This window comes from Haliaeetus albicilla, chromosome 5 (assembly GCF_947461875.1).
Source record: "Haliaeetus albicilla chromosome 5, bHalAlb1.1, whole genome shotgun sequence".
NCBI classification, from domain to species: Eukaryota; Metazoa; Chordata; class Aves; order Accipitriformes; family Accipitridae; genus Haliaeetus; species Haliaeetus albicilla.
Window position 1 is genome coordinate 35,224,720 of NC_091487.1, and position 23,626 is coordinate 35,248,345.

Consider the following 23,626-nt stretch of genomic DNA (forward strand, 5'->3'; position numbering starts at 1 on the left):
GTGGTTAAAAAGATGTCAGCATGAAAAGAGGACTGAAATTTCAATCCTTACATTTAGAGCCAACTATCTGTATTTATATTATATTGCTGTTTGAAATGAAGGCTTGTCCTCTCCATGAATCTTCAACATTTTCCTTCCAGAATTTAAACAAATAGAGAAGAAGAGAAACTGTTGTTAGGGCCATTTCATTTCAGGGCTAGCCATTCTAAAACCAGTTATCTCCACAAGGACCTCAGAAATTAACAATTACTGCTTTAACTGCATCTTCAAAGTAATTATTTTTTATTGGTTTTAAATGTACTTTTTGTCAAGGACACAGCACTCGACTAGTTTCCTGACTGCAGTTGACACAGCAGAGATCTAGAACAATATTAGCATGACAAACAAAAATAACATCAAGGGGCCTGATACACAAAATAAATTACTTGCTTTCACCTCGTTGACTGCCCAGAATGTCTTAATAAGTAATAATCTGGCTCCCATTCAACTCCCTACTTGTGGCCCTAATAACACCAGAGACTGTGTTACAATGTATATACTGAAAAAGATAGATACACACTCAAGAAGGAAAAAAAAAAAAAAAAAAAAGTTGGAGATCAGTATTTAGACAGCTAAACAGAAATAATTTCATTTCTAATCTGGCCTTGGAAAAGAGGTGCAAAAATATCCCTCATCTGGTGTGTACAACACAGTTTAAAAGTAGTATACTCCAGAGGATCAAATTATTCAGGCAGCAGAAAGAGAGGCAAAACAAGCAGCCAAGGATTTTGAATAAATACTACAGCTGTGGGAAATGAGTTGCAGAAATAAAAGGAGGAGGGACCAGCTAGTTTTGAGGGTAATAAGCATATGAAATCTAAAGGAAACACAGCAAAACCGACTCTGATTTATACCCTAAATAACTTCACTGAATTCATTTGAGTTCCATAGGATAGTGAATACATCATCTCAGAAATTGGTTAGTATATGATGGCTGTGAATAAGAAAAGGGAATTCTGCAGAAATACCACTACTTTTGTCGTAAGATTTTTATATTATACTTTTTTAGAAAACTTGGAACATGACAGTCTCAGAGTGGTAGCTAGCGCCAGCAGTATTGCAAGCAGGTGTTACACAGCTCCCCAGCTCCCCCAGCTCTAGTGCTTTGCCTTCGTCCACAGTTCCCCTAACGCTCTCGTTTTGCATCGTTCATGAATAGCTCTAGGCTGTTAATTCTGTGATGAACTGGGTAGTGCTTTTGCTATGCATACAGATGTGGAGAGCTGACTAGAAATAGATCTCAAGATTGTTTCCACTTTAGGTATGTTGCCCTTCTTTTGTCTGAGCCTTTCTGCACTTCCATGCTTTCTAGTCCTCTGCGTTTGTAAGGTGAAAACCAAAATGGGCTGAGCCACCCAAAAGTGATTCTTACCCGGGGACTGTTTCTGCTTCTGCAATTCTGTTTTATGCACCCTTCTTTCCAGTTGACTTTGCTGCTTTGGATCTCCCAAGGTAGTTCTCTTATTGCCAAGGAGAGGATTTTGTTGCCCTCCATAATTCTTTCCCCCCCACCATCTCCATATAAGTATACGTTTGGGCATGACTAGGAGATAAGTATTGCTTCACACAGAATCTTGCCTCCTGTCTGTCCCAAAAAGAATGCATTTCTCTCTTCAGCCAAAAAGCAGAGAAACAAATAGTTAATCCTGATTCACAAGGAAAGCATGTTTTTTTAAGATATTTTTTGTCTGAAAATATACACACAGCAGCAATTGTGACTTCCTACAGCAGACGTAAATGTCTCTGTGCCTGAGCCATCCATCTGAAGTGGTCCTTTAAAGTTATAATTATTTTAATTATTTCCTATGAGCTTCTACAATTTTTCCTAGCTTTAATGGAGACTGGAAATGGAAATCTGACATAATCCCAAAGAAGAAGGCCCACCTTTCAGAAAGATCAAGAACTGCATAGGCTTATTTTCAGGTGTTCTTTTACCTGATTGTTAAACCAAAAAGGTGGAATCTGTGCCAACCTTCCCTCCGCCCCACTCCTGCCCCTTTCTTGTTCAAAGCATCTCTTGGTGCAGCTTCATCACAATCCTGAAGTTCTTAGTAACATTTTATTTGCTTTTTGGTCTTTGTATACAACTCAAGCCAGGTCCAACTCTCCAAGGTTGGTTAAAAACTAAAAATACTTCAGGACAGGACTGTATAGAAATAAAGCTTGTCACTTTTTCAGCCCTTGTCCTAAAGGTTAGGAAATGTTATACAGTTTATTTGAAAGCAACAGTCTTCTAAATAACACTGTAATCTTCAGACTATCTCAGACCAGATACCCACAGAAGTTCCTGTGTTTAGAAATATAAGGCTACTTCAGCCTTATGGTATATATCCTTTCAAAGCTCCAGGCAAATTTACAGGGGTATTTTACCAAAACTGAGAACATAAACTTTTTTTTTTTTTTAAAAAAAAAAGGAGTCACTAACAGGGAGCTAATCACTGGGACAACAGACATAATACCTGAAGCATATCCCAATCTGCCTGGATATGGTAAGGCCCCATTGTCATTTGTATTACGAATAGGCTATAAAAATAAAATGTTGAGCTGGAAAGCAGGGATGGGCAGGAAATACAGTGGGAGACATTGTATCGTTGATGAAAGATATAGAAAAAAACCCATGCTAGGTTTGCAGTCCTACTGCTATTCAGTGGCAAAACATTGCTTTTGCTAATTCCCTTGAATTTCAAAAAACATTCAATATTTGCAAAGCAGACATGGGAAGTACATACCTAGGATGCTTTGTTAATGCTGGTGGTCCAGGTATTTTGGCCAAAATCCACTATTGATAAGTCTAAGAAAGGCTTGAAATCAGACATTTGTTACTGATTCATGCTGCAATTGTATTTACCACTTGCTGAATACAACATTTACGAATAGTGCTAGTTGTAAAAATCCTCTTTTCTGTTAGTCTGGCTTTACAACACATGTAGTAAACAGTGGGGGCAGTAGGAATGGGCTAGTGCATGGAGGGAGACTTCACTGCTAACATCAGGCAGTCCTGATAGTCGGCTGAAGCTGTTATTGTTCAGAGTACAGCTAGTCTGTGCAGAAGACTGACTCAGCTTCAAGTACCGAATGTACTGCAAAGAGAACCTAAGTCATGTAACAATGTGCTGACTTTTGCATGCAGTTTCTTCAGAATGGGAATTAACTCCATTTATGACACTCCAGTCCCAGCCATAAACACTCAGAATCCAATTTGTTTGACACTCAGGGGAAGGGTTAGCACTGTGATGGGTTGACCCTGGCTGGATGCCAGGTGCCCACCAAAGCCACTCTATCACTCCTCTCCTCAGCTGGACAGGGGAGAGAAAATATAACAAAAAGGCTCGTGGGTCAAGATAAGGACAGGGAGAGATCACTCAGCAATTACTGTCACGGGCAAAGCAGACTCGACTTGGGGAAATTAGTTTAATTTATTACCAATCAAATCAGAGCAGGGTAATGAGAAATAAAAACTAAATCTTAAAACACCTTCTCCCTACCCCTCCTTCTTCCCAGCCTTAACTTTACTGCTGATTTTCTCTACCTCCTCTCCCCTCAGCAGCACAGAGGGACAGGGAATGGGGCTTTTGGTCAGTTCATCACATGTTGTCTCTGCCACTTCTTCCTCCTCAGGGGCAGGACTTCTCACTCTTCCCCTGCTCCAGCGTGGGGTCCCTCCCACGGGAGACAGTCCTTCACAAAGTTCTCCAACATGAGTCCTTCTCACGGGCTGCAGTTCTTCACAAATTGCTCCAGCATGGGTCCCTCCCCCGGGCTGCAGTCCTTCAGGCACAGACTGCTCCAGTGTGGGTCCCCCAAGCGGTCACAAGTCCTGCCAGAAAACCTGCTCCTGCTCCAGTGTGGGCTCCTCTCTCCATGGGGCCACAGGTTCTGCCAGGAGCCTGCTCCAGCACAGGCTTCCCACAGGGTCACAGCCTCCTTTGGGCATCCACCTGCTGTGGCGTGAGGTCCTGCCCGGCCTGCAGGTGGATATCTGCTCCACTGTGGACCTCCCTGGGCTGCAGGGGGACAGCCTGCCTCACCATGGTCTTCCCCACGGGCTGCAGGGGAATCTCTGCTCTGGTGCCTGGAGCATCTCTTCTCCCTCCTTCTTCACTAACCTGGGTGTCTGCAGGGTTGTTTCTCTCACATATTCTCACTCCTCTCAGCTGGCTGCCATTTCTGTGCCCCAGCAACTTTTTTTCCCTTCTTAAATCTGTTATCACAGAGGCGCTACCACTATTGCTGATGGGCTCAGCCTTGGCCGGCGGCAGGTCCATCTTGGAGCCGGCTGGCATTGGCTCTGTGAGACATGGGGGAAGCTTCTAGCAGCTTCTCACAGAAGCCACATCTGTAGCCCCCCTGCTACCAAAACCTTGCCATGCAAACCCAATACAAGCACAAAGAACAAATGAAAACAGAGGAAAAGATAAAGCAAGAAATGTTTTCTACTTATCACCCACATTTATAGAAGATGAGATTTCAATAAAATGCAGTGAGAACATGATCTGGAAGGAACTTTTTTCCTCACTTGCACTATTTATTTTCTGCAATAAACTGCTGGAGGCAGTATCAGTAGCATTAGGATCCAAGACAGTAGGCAAAAGAAGCAGGTGTAAAGTGAGCTGTTTAGGTGGGAAGATCTTTTCAAGAAGAACCAGCAATCCAAGACTTTTGTCATAAAGGGCAGAAATCAACTTAAGGGCAGGAAAACAGTATTTGGTGAAGTATCCTTGCAAAGCATGTCATTGCAGTGACCTACTCTCATGAAATCAAGATTAAATCCATAGGAACAATGAATATGCAGGACTTTTAGGCCCTTACTTAGATGCTTAAATGCAGAAATACAGCTCTGAATTCTTCATGGTTTTTTACTGTGATTCATTGAAAAATATTATGGATATACTTGGAAAGCTGATGGAAGGCTTCATGCCACTGGATTCTTCCACACATCTTGTGACGTGTATCATCTTTAACTAAAGGTCTCTTTATACAGCATTCCATCATGACTTTGGGAGAAGGCCAAGATACCAGTTTTATCTTCTGTTTCTTCCAGGGGCTTCTCTCCCAAAGCTGGATGTGGTCAGTATTTTGGCAGAAGTTGCCAGTTTCTGCCTGGCAGGAAGGAAAGAGGAGCCTGTATCACATGTGTGAAAGGACGTTATAAGAACTTTATTTTTTTAAGAGCAATAAATGTAGGGTTTCTTTTGTTGTTCTTTCTTATGTTGCCATTTTAAATATTTTCTATAGAATTATTCTTAAAGTATATACACATACATACACTGAGAAAATTTACAGTCCACACATGAGAAATTGTTCATGGACCTCAAAAAAAAAGGAGAAAAGACTACTCTCACATCTGGCAGTCATTTGTTCATCACAGAATTGTGCATCTGAAAGTATTGCATAATAGATATGCAGGGCCAAAATCATCCTGGGTGTAACAGTACTGACGTCAATGCCCTTACACCACGAATGAATTTTTTGTGCAGAATGCAAACTGTTTTCATGAAAGACAGAGAAACGGTTTAGTATGGACGCTTCTTCTCTTTATTTTCTTTAAACAGCTGGCAGCTGGTAGACACTGACATGCTGGCCAAGTGCAATAAATGAGATGGACCATGAAAAAGAACAACTACAAGGAAAAATGAAGAAGGTCACTCAGATAGGAATGGGACTGTATTGAGTTTTCCTACTTGGAGGGAAAAGGAGAAAAGGGAGGATGGTGTAGAAAAATGATAGCATCTCATCTTTTTTAGGAAGCAATTATAAAATCATGTTTTTCACCATGAACAGAAGCAGATTGTTACAATCCATTGCAGCCCCTTCCAGACTAATCTTTGTCATAGTGTGGTCATACAAATTAGTGCTAATCCCCCATATTGTTTAACATCTTCATTAATGATCTGGATGATGGGGCAGAATGTACCCTCAGAAACTTTGCAGATGATACACCAGACGGCTGTGCTGCCATTAGGAGAGATCTCAGCAGACTGATGGGAATCTCATAAAGTTCAACAAAGGGAAGTGCAAACTCCTGCATCTGGGGAGAAATAACCCCATACACCAGTACAAGCTGGGGAGCAACTGGCTGGAAAGCAATTTAGCAGAAAAACACCTGGGCATGCTGGTGGACAAGAAGTTGAAGACAAGCCAGCAATGTGCCCTTACAGCAAAGGCGGCCAACAACCAACATCCTGGGCTACGTTAGGAAGGTAATTGCCAAAAGGCCAAAGGAGGTGATCCTTTCTCTCTTCTAAGCATTTCTGAGGCCATATTTGGAGTGCCAGGCCCAGTTCTAGGCTCCCCAGTACGAGACATGGGCTTAGTAGAGCCAGTCCAGCAAAGGGCCTTGATAACAATTAAGGGACTGGAGCATCTGCAATACAAGGAAGGGCTGACAGAACTGGGATTTTTCAGCTTGGAGAAGAGAAGGCTCAAGGGGCATCTTATCAATGTGTATAAATACTTGGGGGCAAGGGGCAGTAAAGAAGACTGAGCTAGATTTTTCTCAGTGGTGCTCAGTGAAAGGACAATAGGCAATGGGTAGGAATTGAAGTACAGGAAATTCCATTTACACATAAGAAAAAAAATTTTTATCAGGGAGCAGGTTGCACAGAGAGGTCATGGAGTCTTCATCCTTGGAGATACTCAAAACTCACCTTGACAAAGCCCTGAGCAACTGTAATTGTTGCTATAATTGACCCTGCTTGAGCAGGGGGTTGGACTGGATGATCTCCAGAGGTCTCTTCCCACCTCAACCATTCCGTGATTCTACGGGATTCTGCTAAGGTGTATATAAGCCACTGAACAGCACAGGGGATCATTACAAGGTCGTATGGGTATGACCAACACATAATATAGGAAGAAGATTTTATTTATCTTAGATTGAAATGTGGTACAGCTGGATCTGGGTGGCTGAGAGGGTATGCATTTTAAGAAGGTCAAATGATACACAGAAGTCAAACAACCATGTTTTCTGATGCTGGCATGCTTTGTATCTTCAAATAATCATTAAATCTTTCTGTGCCTTGGTTTACCCAAGTTGTATTATGAGGATAATTATAGCTACCTGTACTTTACAAAGCAGTTTAGGATGATTACTGCAGGTTTGTCTGAAAATACAGAGCACTCTTTTGTATGGCATGTGGAAAGGTTTATGAATATCTCAGAAGGCAGATTTTTCTCATCTGTACATAATATAGGGTCGACATTTGACATTTTGACATTCAACAGCTGACAATTCTAGTCAATTTATCATCCTTAGTCCTCACTCCTGAGGCCTTGTCCCTCCATTTAACGTAGGTGACTGAGGAAGAGTAGCCCTACATATCCCTAAAGTCAAGGTCTGTGAGCATGCCCCATAGTCTTTGCTAAACAGTTGACTGTTTTGATTAGGAGCAGAGATAGATATGCAAAGATCACAGGGTTCATGAGTACCTGAAAGAGGCTAGAGGCATATGGATGAAGAAGAAAAGGTTATGGCATAAATCTGAAACAAATGCAGTGGAACAGCTGTCTAAATTGCATTTTGAAAGAAAGCTGACAAAACAATTCTGATTTGTTCAGAGCTAAAGTTGCTATCAGTAAGTGGCAGGGCCAAAAAGGAGCAGGGATATGGAGAATACAACATTTGAAATACTGTGTGTATTTCAAGGGATACTGTTTCAGACTATCTCTAGACTGGTCCTTTGAATTGAGTACATACTATAAGCTGGAAAACACCAGGTGTGCTCCTGAAATGCCTAGGATCTTCCCATAATTAACATGCTTGGATCTCCTGGAAACATGGATCATTTCCTACTAACAAAGGGTAAAATTTTCAGGAGTACCTATGTGACTTAAACAGCAGACCTGTACTCTTTTGTACTCTTTTGAAAGGGACAGGAGCAATTTGCAATTCTTATGCTGTTAAGTAGATTTTATATCTCCAGATTTTATATCACCACTCTTGTTTTTAAGGTTGCTGGTTCTCACTGCTTGTCAGCGGAGAGGTTCCTTGGAGCACTCCCTAACTCACAATGTTAAAAACAGGCAGACTACTTTAGCTAACACTGGAGTTTACCTCCTGGTTTTGCCTGATATGGATTAGGAAGCATCCCTGTGAACCATTCTAGTGGTAGAGAAGCAGAAAGGGGCATTTCTTGCAGAGAGCTCATGACGAACTTGGGAAAAATAATACCTGGAAGCACTGACTGATGGCTGTAAAATTAATATTTCTCTAAGTTTTTTGATGTTGAATTCTGTTTTTGAAAGCCAGACATTTTGTGGGTGATCCTTTGTGTCCTAAGAAAGGTATATGTTGTACATCTTACTAAGAGCAACCATGCTGTTTATCAAAAATCAAAAAAATTACAATAGAAACAAATAAGACATTATATAGGTGTAGGCTCCACGCATATAACAAAACTATATAAACACTTATTAATCACACATCTCAGTAAACCTTAGCCACAAAATTTCAGAGTACCTTTGTGGCTTCAATGCAATAAAAGGAATCTTTGATAAAAACAGAACTTCAGCCTTAGCCCAAAATCAATTTAAATTGTTTCACAGCCCACCTCTGCTTTTTGCAAATAATGCCTATAAATTACTAACTGTATTGTCCTGTGCAGAGGAAACAGCACAATTCAGCTTCCTTCCCTATCCCTCCGTGTCTCTGGGCTCCTGATCTTCCCCAAACAGGGGCTGCAATTGCTGCTGTTACTTACAGTAGCCACAAAACTAAGAGGAGGTTATGGCAGTCACAGCTTAACCAAACTGCTAAATCAGGTTGCAGCTAGGAATACTTCCAATTTAAAAAGATTTTTTTTAAAGCTGTATAGGTCTTTTTTAAAGCCTTATCATTTTAAATGTACCTGCTGAATAACTTTTGTCTATGTTTTTCTTAAACTTCTGTTCCTTTAGAGTGTTCTCTGATTCTATTTAGGGGGAACAAGATCAGGACACAGAATCTGGATCTGTATACATATATGTAAAGAATATATTAAGGATATATCCTTAATAAAGGTTATATTGGAGTCAGATGCGAATTTATATTTTTATATTCTTCAGCTAGTTTGCTTCAAGAGAAACTTAATTGAATTACATTGAGCTACAGCAACATAAACTAGTCACCAGAAAGTAAAGGGAAAAAATCTGTGTGTGTGTGTGCATATGTACAGCTTTGAATTAAAACTGAGATTATTATTTCTGTAATTGAGCAATTTCAGACTGCAAAAATCAACGTTTGCAACTTCAAACACAAAACAAAAAAATAACATCCTCAGTCTAGTCACAGTTAACCACATAGTGACTAAATATAGCATCAGCTAGTCTTCAGGATGTGTCCACAATAACAGATTACTCAAAATGTTCTGCTGGTATTCCCTACCTAATATTATGCCTACAACAAAATGTGGAAGTTTAAAATATCTCTGTAATTATGGTAAACAGACAACAATCACTAAAATTGCAGAGTACTGTCTGCTGTTCCTAACCTACAGGCTGTATATAGAAAGCTAAATTAAACAATTCTGCCTACCACGGGTAGTCAAATACATACTAGATTCCAGGTGTTGGTGAAGCATAGGGAAATCATATTTTGAGTGGGATATAAACTCTAACCCAGATTTTCGTGAAGATTTTTAGACAATTTCTAATTCTGAACAATTAGTGTATGTTTCCTTACTGTGTCAAGAATTTTCACAGATATTTTAAAATGTAGATTTAGATATAATCATTAGATATAATCACACTATTTCCTCTTACTTTCTTACTTTGGAATTGGGATATTACTCAGTGTCCAAAAACATTTATGCTGCACTCAAACTAAATTCCTCTTTGAATTGAATAGAAAAAGAAGCAGGTATCTTTAACTGTCTCTCTGCCTGCGTTTTGAGGAAAGCAGTACTTATTTCCGGGCATAACTTCCACTCCTCCCTGCCTGTGACCCCGCTGATGCCCTTCTGCTTACGTACAGCAGCCTTTGAGTGAGAACAGGAAGAGGCAAATCAAGGAAGCAGCTGTTCTCTGACTCACAATCCTCTCTGGATTTCTCTATAAAAAACTAATAGGAAGATAACGCAGAGCAGAAGTATAATATTCCTTGAAGCTACCTCTGCAGCTGCTACCAAGAAATCTCACCAGCATGGTGGTAAAGATGTATGCAAGTGTCCTCCAAGAAGTTTTGTCTTCACAGATTGAGGGTCTCTTTCACTTGCCTTGCACAATCTACAGGTCTGGATGGTTACAAATTCATAGAGTCATCTCTATGAATGATCTATTAGAAACTGCCTTAGTTTGGCTCTAGGGGTTTCCCTTCTATCCCTCCCTGAATAAAGACTTTCCAATATGGATTGATGGGAAATTTAACCTAACAATAGATGGAGCAAAAATTCATTATGGATTTCTGCGTTCAGTGATCAAAGTGAAAGTCTGGTTTGGTAGCAATTCATGTTCATCTTATATAGGAATAAATGGACACACTTTACATAATAGAGAAATAAAATCTTGATTCTAGCAGCTTAAGACTGAGCATGCAACATAACATTGGTAAGACTTTCATATTTACTGACATATTCTGTATTGCTCTGTCTAGCCATTGGTAGGCATTATCAAAAATTATTAGGGTAGGCTTTTATGTGGAGAGACAAATTCCTGGATGTTACATGTGCAGATAGCATCCTGTTTGTGCTTTCTTGTAAAATTTTTGGAATTCTTCAATGAAGTGGTAAACATATGTGACTAAAAGCTAAGTCACAGAAATACTTGTTCTATGAAAAGCATATAGGAGACATCAAGGAGCACACAAGTCTGGTTCCCGGAAATCCTTGAGGTGTGTTACATACCCACTGTACTGCAGAATTTTCCCCACACTTCCTTAAGAGGCTCTGCTTTTAATATTTTCAAAGTTTGTATTTAAGAACCACCTCTGCCTTGGCTATTCAAATACAAATCCATTCATCAGTCTACTTGCTTCCCTGTTTAAGTGAGCATGTAGAGGTCACAATCTAACATCAACAGCTGTGAACAGTTTTCTGTCAAGACACCTACGAAAAATGTATAGACTTGAATAATCATTCTTTTGCAAATTTAGGAAAATCTGTCCTTTTTCATTTTAGAAGAGACCAACTTGCACTGTATTCTTCTGGAGGCAGATTATCTGTTTCTTAATTACTTCAGATTCAGAATTTCAGAGTGAACTTTCTTTTGTCTTTCATCTCACAGATGAACTAGACCATTTCTGTAGCAAATACTCTCAAGATATTTGTAAAATAGCCAAAAATCTGAGCCATATGTTCTGAAATGCTTAAAAACAGGACTGCAGCTGTAATCTACAAAAATGGCTCAAGTTTTCTGGCCTAAGACCTGACCTTCTACTCAGGTTTTACTCGGAATTTTATCATCAATTAGAGGTAGCTAGCAAGAGCTAAGATAGCAAAATGAATGTAAGCACTGCTACATTATCCGAGTCATAAACAACTGTGTTTTTACATCTTCCTCTGCTAAGTTGTACCAAAAATTGACAAGTACATTCATTCACAACTGATCAATTCCCATGCAAATTCCTGAAAGCTTCTTAGACTTAATTCCTTCTCTCAGCTGCCATTTCCCTTGTGCTATTTTGAGAAAAAAGCTATTAATGGCTCTCCTTCCTGGCTCATAGTTCCTTCCTTTCTTCCTGCCCTTACTGAGAAATTGTCTTCTGCGTGATCCTCTTGAAAACTAGAAACTCAGTCTTTGTATCATTTATGTATAAAGTCAGATGCAGACTCACTTAGATTGAGGGATTTTAATGTTCCCTACCAGTGCCACTTGTTACGTGCTTCCACAGCATAGCCCCATGGTTCTGAAATTTTACCTACACTCTCTCACTTTCCCATTTAACTCAAGATTTTTTTCATGGTCTAATATGTTTTCAATAAAGGAATCCAGGAACTCCTTTCAGTGGGTCAATATGAAAAGAACTTCTAGAAAGCACATACTGAAACTACAGGAGCAAGCTAGTGAACAAAGACATTTAGTATAATAAATCCCTCCCACTTAATTTAGCAGCCTCTTCAGTAAAACTACATTTATTGTGCCTTCTTGCAAAATCTTTACATATATTCAATGAAATAATAAATGCATATGACTAATAAAAACAGTTACATTGCAGAGTACTTGCTGTTTTGAGCATACAGAATGGGATTCTTACATGTTGAGGACAAAGTTTGACACTCACATTTTAGTTTTACAGTGTCTGACATGAAACTAGAAAAATGCGACCACAACTTACTTGAAACATGTTCATGGACAGCATGTAAAATACATAGACCTCATTGGATCAGGGAAGTGCCATGTTCCACCATGACACAGTGAATTAAAAAAGCAGTGATATGTAGAGGATGCTGAAATTGGACACTTGCTACCTTGTTGCTTATAGTCATTAAAAGTCACGATGGACCTTTGGAAACCTTTACTCCCAGTCACTGTGTTTTTAAGCATGGATGTTAATAAATTTCATAATATAGATGACAGTGAAAAACCAAGCCTCTGTTCTGACATTTCTTAAATTGTGCTTTAAATTCCCATGCCGGTAATTTCTGTAGACCTTTTTCCATATATTTTGCATGCAGTACTAATATGGGTAGAAAAAAGCCTTTCCTACAAGTTTAGTTGGTGACCTTAGATGACACTTTACATTTCAGTGTGAAAACAGTCCTAGTTAATTACTTAAAACATTTATTTCCTTGATTAAACATCTTATGAATACATGACTAATTTTCATTGGAACTTAGGCTTCTGAATGGAAAAGTCACTTTTGAAAAAGGGCTTAGATGCCTGACTTGGATATTTTTTGAAAATCATCCTTTGTTAGCTTTAGCATTAAAAAAAAGCAGCACACATTCCTGTAATATTTCATCAAGTTCTGACTAACAGAGAATCAGAAATGTTCTAAAATGTACAATTACAAACAGGCATAAACTTTGAGACATTTTTGTGGTTTCAGAGAAAACTGACTTGAGTACATACGTCTGGAAAGTCCCACCAAGAAGCCACTTCTGTATTTTCAGGAAATTAAGCAAAAGGCCCTACTGCAATTTTTCTATTGTCCTCTGTTTATTTATTTTAAGCCACATAATAAGCAGAAATTTGTGATCATAGGTGCAGTATTTAGACCAAAAGACATTGTTTGAAGATAAAAGGGTTGTTTACATAAACAACTGTTCTTAAAATTTTTGAGACCAATTGTAATGGTCTTATATTCTGTGAGACTGTGAAGGCGGGGGGGGGGGGGGGGGGGGTCAAAGCTTTGCAGCTGTGGAACCAAGCCACGATCACAGTCATTCTCCTAAATACTCTGTTTTTACTTCCTTTTTCTGGAATTACCCACAGAGTTTACTTGACAGATGAAAAGTAGTAGGATATGCCAGAAGATGCCTCTGAACAGTCTCGATAGAAAAAGGTGACTGGAAGAGTAGTATCCTGAATTAGATTGCTGTTCTTGAGCATGAGAACAGCTATACTAGATCCGAAGGTCCGTGTAGCCCCACATCCTGACTCCAGCACTGGTCAACAGCAGGGACCTACCGAAGAATGTAAGAACAGGATGAGTATATTGTCAACATTCCCTGATACTTGGAAGATCCTGATAACTAGCAGTTTGTAATTCAGAGATTTCTTTACATAAGAACAGAAAAGCCTGGGGTTTGTCTAGCCCCATATTCTATCTCCAACAATGTCCATAACTAGATGCATAAAATCCAGTAAAAACGCATCAAATGTGTACTCTCTAGCACTCTCCCAGCCTCTTGATTCTTTCAGATTGGAAGACTTCCTAAACCTGACACCGTTTGTTCAGTAATCCACCAACAGATCTCTCTCCCAGTTAGCCAACATTTCCCTGAAAACCTGTAAACTTCCTGCAGCCACAGTGTCCTTTGGTAACGAGTTCCACAGATCTACTATCCATTCTGCTTTGAACTTGGCTGCTTAATATCTTCATCTGACGGCCACTACTTGCATTTGAGAGAGACAGTAAACAGTTAGTCTTTGTTAATAAATGTCGGAAGGATTAAAATTACAGTCAGTTGGATTCTGATGTAGCTCAGAATCACATTTCCCCTTTTCAAAAAGCAAATGGCTCTATCAGGTCTACCTTCTGCATTGACAGAAAGGACAGCCTCTTTAAGCAGGCTTACCAGATCAAAGGGTCTTCCCATTCTCTCAGAGCTTCTGGATTTCAGCAGTGCTTTCTGTTTAATGCCCCTGGCAATCCAGAAGCCAGGCTGTCTGCTTGAAAGATTTCAAGCATGAGTAATGAACCTTCTTCTGATCCTGAGAAAACAGAACTGGAAGACTTGGAAACAAGACTTTTTCTAATGATACTGATATCAGACAGTTAGAGACTTACCGCTGCCAAACCGAAGTCTGATCATTCAGGATATTTTGACTCTCTCCCAGCTGACCCCTCAGCAATATTGCAAAGCTGTGAGACTTTGAATGAGGCCTAAGTTGCACAATTTGTGATCACGATGGAGGGATCACAAGTTAAAGCATTAAATAGAAAGCATTCGTTTCATATCGTTGCTGTGCAATCTTTGCTACTTTGTGGTGAGGAAAATGGGAGCTCTGTAGGACTAACAGAAAATGGAAGGAAACGAGAGTATTCTTCATATTGGCATAACAAGTACCACTTTAGTTCTGCCATGTTTCTCCCACTGAAAGAATGATGTGCTTACATACTTCATACAATCACATGATATGCATATTGTTGAATGTCCAGCAGCAGTTAATGACATTGTTCCTTTGTTCATCTGCTGCTTTGGTGTTCTGAAAGCAGCAGTCTTCTGATAATGTAGGATGCTTTTTCATATTAATACCTTACACTTAGTTCTTACTTTCTGTTTTTAGGAAAAAGAGCCCAATGTCTTACCTTACTAAAGGTAAAAGGTTGTAAAGAGTAGGCATTTTTGTAAGGTTTTAATTCTGAAAAATGTAAGCAGTGATGAGGATTTACAGCAGAACCATCCTGTCATACTCTACCCTGCTACTCCCACATACAGCACAGTGCTGCGTGCAGTGTCATGTCCTCACCTCGCATAAGCCTCCAATCTGGTAAGTTATGACAGCTGAGCTTGCACACACTATTATGCTTTACTGAAATATTAGGGTTTGTTGTGCATAGTGACATGCTGATAAACTCTTAATTAGCTGCTGTTTACGAGTGTCTGCTTTTACAGTAGATCCTAATTCATTGGCCTCTGCCTATACTATGTCTCTATATGCCAAATATGGATTATATTGCAACTGGTATCCTCTTGCGTATGCATATACAAAGGATGATTAGCTGTAAAGCCTTCTCTGCAACATTTTGTATGGAACACTACTTACAAAATATATTGGGTTGCACCAGACAGCTGCTTAAATTCTGGACTGAATATCTGCTAACCATTTATATGCCAAGATTGTCATATCTGCTAACCATTTATATGCCAAGATTGTCATTCACAGTTACTTTGCAACTGTATCCAGACCACTAAAGCAAAAATATTATTTAGCAAGTAACATTTTTCTGATCCACAGTTGCGCTGGTACTAAATAGTATACCAGCCTAACACAAGCATGTTATTATGCTTTTTCCTCACTTTACCAATCTCGGTGGTCTCCTATGCCCTCACTTGAAATTTCAGATGTCTGTTTCTAATTGGATGCTTCCTTTTGTGATAATAGAGATGATTCATACAGTGTTCTAAACATTATATAGTTTTTTTCAGAACACACTGGACACTTCTGCTTTAAAGCCACTCGGTGCTGTTCCATAATTATACACGGTTTTCTCAAAAGGGGGTTGGGAAAGGCTGTACTTTCCTGAGAACTGCAAATAACATGATCTCTAAAGAGATCTATGTGAAAAAGATATAAATATAATTTTGTTCTCTTTGCAGTGGAATCAGTGAAAGCATTTCTGACACAATTCCTTCTGTGACAGTACGTAATATTCTATGGTGTCTTCCCTCTTTCAAAGAAACGTGACTTTCTTTTAGAACACATTCTTCTGTAAAGATGCTGAATAAAATTAGGCTGTACTTAGAAGCTCTTGGCGGCAGATACCTGTTACATTCTGTCTTTGAGCAGCAGTGAACACAGTGGGAGTCTGTGCTTCTGCTGGAGTCCCTTGTCACTCCCACAATAAAAATAACAGTGACTGTGCTAAGTAGATGTGACCTCCACTTTTATTTATACTGCCTTGTTTTTATTTACACTCATGTTTAAATTTCTCTCTGCTTTAAATTTCTCTGCCTTAGGTCATAATTTATGTTTCCCCACCCTGTCTTTTAATTTGCATCCCAATCATAGCAAAGCTTGTGAAAGAGAACCCTGTAGAGAGAAATAAGAGAGAAACAGTGCACTGTTTCACTAGAACAAGGGAATTTTTCCCTCTTCAAATACCAAAAGGCTTTGTCTGTGAAACTAATGGGTGGCCTTATCTCTAAAAATTCACAAAAAAATTCACAAACATTCAAATGAACTCCTAATTCCCTGACACTTTAGCCTTAACAAAGTAGAAAGAGTCACCAAATGATCCTTGTGGCTTTTGACTTAATTTATCTATCCAGTGATTCCTCTCAGCACTTGAAAGGACAGGTAAAAATAATACTCACCCCACCTTACCACCCACCTAAATTGCCTTTTTTTACCTCTGTGCAGCTTTTCCTTGTCTAATGGACATGGGAGTGATTGCAGAACTTCCTTATTTTGGCTGCCAAACCCCCTTTTCTTGTGGGAGTTGGGAGACCTGCTTGTAAAGGTACCTTCTGCATATTCAGATTTGAAGGTCTTTATCTGGCTTTGTGTTCAAGATGTGCAGTAAGCTTAGTGCTGCTAATATAGGATCCTTCTTTGAAGATTTAGCCCAAAAGGACACCATTTCCATTTGGCAGCAGTATCTGATTCACATGTTCACTGAAGTCAGGCTTCCTCTTTTGAGAACTGGAGGAAACTAGATTTGTCATTTGAAATGTCAGCAGCCTTTTACATAGCAAAAAGAAAAAGAAAAAAAAGCATGGGAAGTAAAGCCAGTAGTTTCTGCTGCTATCGTAACAGTGGCAAGATCTCTGAAAACAGGAACAAGAACAGGTCTTGGGATATTTTAAGTGTGGTGCCAACTTAGTTTCAACCTGTATCTATTAAAAACTACACGTCATCAGGAACATAAAACACTGTTGATTACATTCCTTATTCTCCTCCCAATGTCATATTATTCTCATTATACAGTTGGCTTTGCGAGCTCCAGCATCAGACTGGCATCACCAAGGACTATGGAAGGCTCTGTATACACACACAAACACACAGAGAAAAGGAATGTCTCCTCCCTAAAGAGCAATCTTACCTATTTCACTCAGTGTGAGATTGGAAACTGTAATGTACTCACCATTGCCAAAATATGCTTGAAAAAGAATCAAAATTCAACACAGAACTGTCTTCTATAAACTATTTTGCAAACAACCTGAGGACATCATTATCACATGGACAGAAAATCAGTTTTTGTCAGAATAAAGTTAATTATAAAATGTAAAGCAGTATTTACATATTTACAAGCACAATTGCTTAATGGCAATGCAAAGAAGTTCTGTGGGGGACAAGCTGTGATCTATTGTCTATTAAAATAGGATCATTTGGCCTGTTCACAGAAAATCTACCTTAAATCAGGTCAGCAGTCTGGTGACTTCACCCATTACAATCACATTTTATTGTATCCACCGCAAGAGACTGAACACGAGACAGACAGACGTGAAACTGAAGAATCAATAAAAATAAAATCTGTGGAAAATGTAGTCTGAGAGCAGCACTCAAAAAACCAAGGTGAATGAAATGTTTGTAGATATAAGAGTGCCACTTCTTTGACATGGATGGCAGATGGATAAAGGTGTGATTCACAAGCATTTACTGAACAGAGAATTAATCTCAATATTACAAGTGAATTTGTGCTGCAGAGGAAAGTCTGAGAGAGACCATATGGCTTTAAGTCATGAAAATAACAGGTTTGCTGCCTTATAAAAAACAAGTTCGCTTTGTGAGGTATGTGGTTTTGATGGCAGATTTAGAAAATGATTGGCACACTGTAATAGATTGTAATTTTAAGAACCACTGAATTATCCTACATTGGTGGTACATGTCTTTTACTGTATGGGCTTAGGTCTTGGCCTGGCTTTACATGTTTGTGTCTACTCTAAGTGCTCTTTTTTATAGTCATTATTCACTTTTTTGTACAAAGGATATTTTTGTTTGAAGAGATGTGTAAAATCTCATTCAATTTATCACTGAATTTAACTTTATTTATTTGGGAGACAGTCTCTAAAAACAATTTATTTCCATTTGGAAATGTGAATAGTTAACAAGAAAATTCTGATAGTTTTGCAATTAATTTCTTTTTATGGATGCATAAGTCAAAATTTGAAAAAATATAAGTTGGACAAATTTTGTCCAGTTTTGGAGGTGAGATCACTTTCCTTCACAATATTTGAAAAAAGAAGGTGAGAGAAATTAGTAGTGTGATTATTCGAAATATGTTCAGTGTATACATAAGAAAAAAGATCTAAATTGCGTCCTGTTAAGAATTCATGGAAACTGGTGGTGACCGCTGTCAAACAGGAATTGTATGGTAGGGGACAGAACATGATGAAGTGGCTTCCAGGAGTCAAAGCTCAGCTGCCCTAGCGAATTTACACTGTGTTTTGACTAGAGAACTACCAGACAAGTGCATTTAGTCCTTTCCATGGAGAACACCCATGTTGCTTCCTTCTGCAGTAACAGAACCCAAAAACTGATGGAGCCCCAGTAGTGAAGGGGGCCCTGTGTCAGCTGGCTAACCCGTGGCGGACCCACAGACAGCAGCATTGTGTGGAAGAGGGGAGGTAGAAGGGTACAGCGTTCAGTGCTCCCCTCCCAGACGGCATTGCTGGTCCCCGTGCTACTACGTTTCCTGCTCAGCTAGGACCCCGTCTTTCCTAACCATCCCTACACTAGCAAGACACCTGAGCAAATTACATGTGTGAAGTTCACCCTTAAGCAAAATCCCTGCAGCGATAGAGACTTAACTTGTGACGCATCTTCTCAGTAATTCACCCGAAAGCAGACCGACCAGCCAAGGAAGAGAAGTGAGCAACAGTAATTCCCCTCAGAACATTTGCATCCTCTTCCCAGTACTTCCTCATGTTCCTCGTTGCCATCTTTTCTTTCTGAATATAGAACTTCAAATATATGCATGCACAACTCAATTCTTTATTACACAGCTTCTTCTGTGATTTTTCCTACTAACTTTTTTCTGCTTTAGCAAGAATCTTTCCATGTTCCTTGAACATGGGACTAATGACAGCCCCTGTTCCCAGAAGTGTCAAGGAAAAATAAATCTGAAGTACTTCCCAGCAATTTTGGCATTTCCAGGATGATCTTCAGTCTTCTGTGTAGAAGAAGAACCTTTATCTAGTTTCTCAAAATCTCTTTTGACCACTTCTACAAATCTACTAGGGGTACCAACTTGAGCGCATAACAGCAGTCCTAAGTGCCCCTAAATTACCTTCAGAAAATACCTGAGATGCCTCTCTTCCATTTACATGCCTGATTAAGTGTTTATTTGCTATGTAGAGCAAAGCTCTTGCTTTGAAAGTTCTGTTTACTTAACAATTATCTTTTTGAACTAGAGCAATGCTAGAGGTTTCTACTCTGGTATTTCCAAATCCTTCCTTGGCACGGTTAATCAATCCAAAAGCCTTTTTCTTCTTTAAATAGAAGACTGGATTTATGAAGGCCACAAATCACGTTTCTTTACTTGATGTTATAGTTTGAGTAGTCTCTGAATTTCTCATCTGTGATATAAGGACACTGACCTTCAGGCCAGATTAGCAGCTCTGCACTATTCTAGTGAGACAAAACAGTTTTAACTGCTGCGAGGCTTTATGTAAAGAGAATTCCCAGGATGTCAGAGAGTAGCTTCAGTGGCTACAACATCTTCAGCTTTCCCTTTTCCAAAGACTTGGCATAAACAGCTCTCTGGCAGAAAGTGTGTATGTTCCTGTCAGACTCATCTCTGCCTGAAATGTGGTGTTCAAGTAGTGGTCCTTTAACTTCTCTGAATGAAAAGTTTTTTCTTTGTCTACTCTTTGTTCTTTTCCAGAACAACTTCACTTGAAGGAGAATGCAACCTGTCACTTTCTGGTAGGACTGGGTTGTATTCTAGCCCCAAAATTTAGTAAACACAAAGACTTTTTTTTAGCTGTGTTCACCTCTCTCTTAAGCTACCTTCTCTTCCTTGTGATTTCAGGCATGTTTCAGTGTTAGCCAATATATGAGACACAATATGTGTATTTTCATTGTTCCAAAAATAGCCTAGTATTAAATAACCATAAATCAGTTAGAGACTGATCTCAGCTGAGATCACAACTCAGAATTCCAAAACTCAGAACAGAACCTAATGTTTTAATCTCTTCTATCCAAAATGATATAAATCCCTCGTGAATGTGGCTGAAGTACTGCAACATAGACAGCTTCAGTTGTTTTCTTTCTCTGCTTAGCTGTTTTGATGGCCTCAGTCTCGTCACTTTATCTTTCTCACACTCCAGCTATATTTCTCCAGCTATAAAATGGTGTTAAACTTTACTCCTCTGTAAAGTATTATGAGACAAACCAGTGAAATGTTTCTGTAGTACCTGAGTTTTCTTATAGTGAACGTGATCAGTACTTGATCTTGAAAACATATTACCCTAAAGATTGCACTGAATATAACCAAAAGACTTTTGTTCAGAGATGTTGGTTTAAAAGAACAACCTCCTTTAGACTCAGCCTAGTGACTATTCCAAGCTATTATTTAGGTAGTGAGGCAACAGATTTTTAAAGCTGGATATTTTGTAAGCTTGAGATATGTACAATATTTACTCGTCAAGGTAAGAAGTAGGATGCCAACTGTACAAGAAAAGAAACTTTTTTGATGTGCCATTCATCATAGGCACAAAAATAAAGCATTTTTGTGGGTGTGAAAACTGGCTAGACCGCATTTGTTGCCCTCCCAGTAATTACCCATTCATGAGTGACAGACATACTTGCTAGCTAATGTATGGCATAGAGGAGTAGTCTATCTGATGAGTTCCAGCAAAATGGATACCCTTGTTCACCTTTAGTCTGTGATCTGGCATATAAATGAAATGTCAGAGGAGTTAAAAGGTTTCCACATTTGGTATGAATGTTTGTAGGATTAAGACTGGAATTTGTCAAGTAAAGCATTTTTTAACCAAAAAACCCCTCCACTTTAAAAGGCAACATGCAGTTCTGGCAGATGCCTCTCAACACAGGACAGTGAATGAATCGTTTGCTGCTTTGCACAATCAGTCATTGCCAATTATGTGAATGGGGTAGATAAGAAACCAAAGAATCTTAGATTGGGCAGTGCTCTTTACTAGGATAAATAATTCAACAAATACAGAAATAACCAACCTTGGAAAATTAGGCTTACTTTTAAAAAAAAAATACCATTTTTGCGGTGAACTCAGTTACCCAGTCCTTGCATCATCTTGCCTTACAAATTGGCCACACAGTCATGCTGACCTAAATTACTGGTTTGTAACTGGACACAACCTTTGAAAAGTTTCTCATTTAGGACTGAACTTTTTATGACCTGCATAGAAAACTTCTATTTGAGAATAAAAGCCACAATTTCAACTGATGAGTTTTGCTCATATGGAGGCAACAATTGATTTGGGAATTCAGTTTACATGGAGGTCATTCTGGAAAGTATTTTACAAATAGGACAATTATAGAATTGTCCTATTATAGAATACATATATAGAATATAGCTTTTCTGTAACTAAAGAGTTAAATTGTCAGGGGTCAGCAGTTAAATCTGGCCCTAAAAAGCATTTTAAACATTTTCTGATCTTCTTCTTTTGGATTTCCTGTCCTTTCATGCTTTATGAGATGCATGCTATATGAGATGCATAAGAAGTCCTTTACCTAGCATTTCTGTGCAAAGACAAGGTCACCAGCCTAATTGCTCAAGTTGGTTGATAAGAATAGGCTTTGTCCCAGTGATAAATTAGTGATTTGCTAAATAAAACCATTCTGTGCTGCAGATTTACTTGCCAATGCTGGGTTTATGTATGTGGACAACAAACCCGAAAATATGGATTTTGTTGTAGCAAGACAAATCTGGATTTGAACATGTCCAGTTTATAACCTGCCAGCTAGGTCCAGACAAGCTGACTGTAGGTAATACATACTCTCTTCCTGCAAAGTAGGGGTGCAATGGGTGGGAGTTACTTTCCTTACAGCTTTTCTTCAGGATGCTTTCTCAGGATGGCACAGAGAGTCATTAAGATCACAAATCTGCTCAGCAGAGTAAAGGTGACTCATATAAGCAACAGTTTGCTGAATCTTCCATTTTTAAAGTTGAAGGGCTTCACTCGTTCTTCTTGCATAGCAATTGCACAAATGCCAGCCTAAACTGGGTATAAAATGCTCCTAAATGTGGAGATGTTATTTCACGGTCTCTGCACCCAGTTAGTTCAAGTGTAAATCATTACTCAAGATAAAGAGCAATGGCAAACCAGACTTCAAGAAGAAAAGTCAGGGCAAGTATTATTCTGCTTATGTTACATGCTCTGTGGGATAAAAGCGTGCAAATTCACACACAAACAAGGTTTTTTTTACTGTTACTTATTTTGCAGCTTCATGATTTGTCGTGCTGCTTTGGGCCAAAGATTCCATTAATTAGGGTTTAGAAAGAATTTTATGTTTATGAAAAAAAGAAAATGAATGTATTTGAAATCAGTTACTAGTGCTAATTTTGCTTTAGGAAGATCCTGTTTTGAAAAAATTTGAACATGTTTGCTTCATTAATTTTTCGTTAGTAGCAACATTTCTGAGTTGTAAGTGCTCCTGGTAGTCAGTACACAAGTCAGAACTTGGTTTCTTCTTTTTAATTGACTTACAATACAGGTAGAAGGAAATCATGTTTCAAAGTATCAAAGGATCATCATAAAAGTTTCATTACTGAAAGCAACTTCTATCTCCACTATGCCTTTTGCATAAAAACTTCAAGGGAATTCTAAGAGACTGTACAAATATTCTAAATCAGATCTTACAAGCCTAGCATGAAATACTGATAATAGCGTGTGTACAGGGGTACAGAAAGAACACTGTGAGACACTAGGTTCACTGCTCATTGTTGTCACCAAAGCACCCAGGACTGAGAAGAAAATCGTTTGAAGAGTGCCTTGTATCTGGATGACAACAAGGAAAACATCAAGGAAGGTGCTGAGTCCAGCTTGGCTGGATTCAAGTTTCCAGCCTTTTCAGAGTTGTAACTCCATGCATCTCAGGAACCATTTTCAGTGCTGGAAATCTTTTGTCATAGGTCAGTGATGCATGTTTTCATTTTTCTATTATTATTATTATTATTATTATTATGCACTGTTATTTCCTTCATGTGCAAAATACCAATTTCTGAGTACCAAGAATACCCAAATGTTTGTGGTCCCAGACCTGAGAAAAGTTGCGTTACTGGACAAAAGCTAACCTGTACTGACTTACAGCAGTGTGGAATCTCATTGGTTACTGTGGTTACAGAATTACCAAAACCTAGCTT

The 23,626-nt window shown here is 39.0% G+C and overlaps 2 long non-coding RNA genes across 2 annotated transcripts in view; one reads left to right on the forward strand and one right to left on the reverse strand.

Annotated features, from left to right (window-relative positions):
* Positions 1-1,642, reverse strand: part of LOC138685330 (uncharacterized) — a 63,229-nt gene extending 61,587 nt beyond the window's left edge. Inside the window, exon 1 of the long non-coding RNA XR_011324564.1 lies at positions 1,412-1,642. This is a non-coding gene — a long non-coding RNA (uncharacterized lncRNA). The remainder of the gene's footprint in view (positions 1-1,411) is intronic.
* Positions 1,172-23,423, forward strand: LOC138685331 (uncharacterized). The gene is made up of 3 exons (XR_011324565.1): positions 1,172-1,300; positions 2,454-2,528; positions 23,219-23,423. It is a non-coding gene; the product is annotated as an uncharacterized lncRNA (long non-coding RNA).
* The last annotated feature ends 203 nt before the right edge of the window (positions 23,424-23,626 follow it).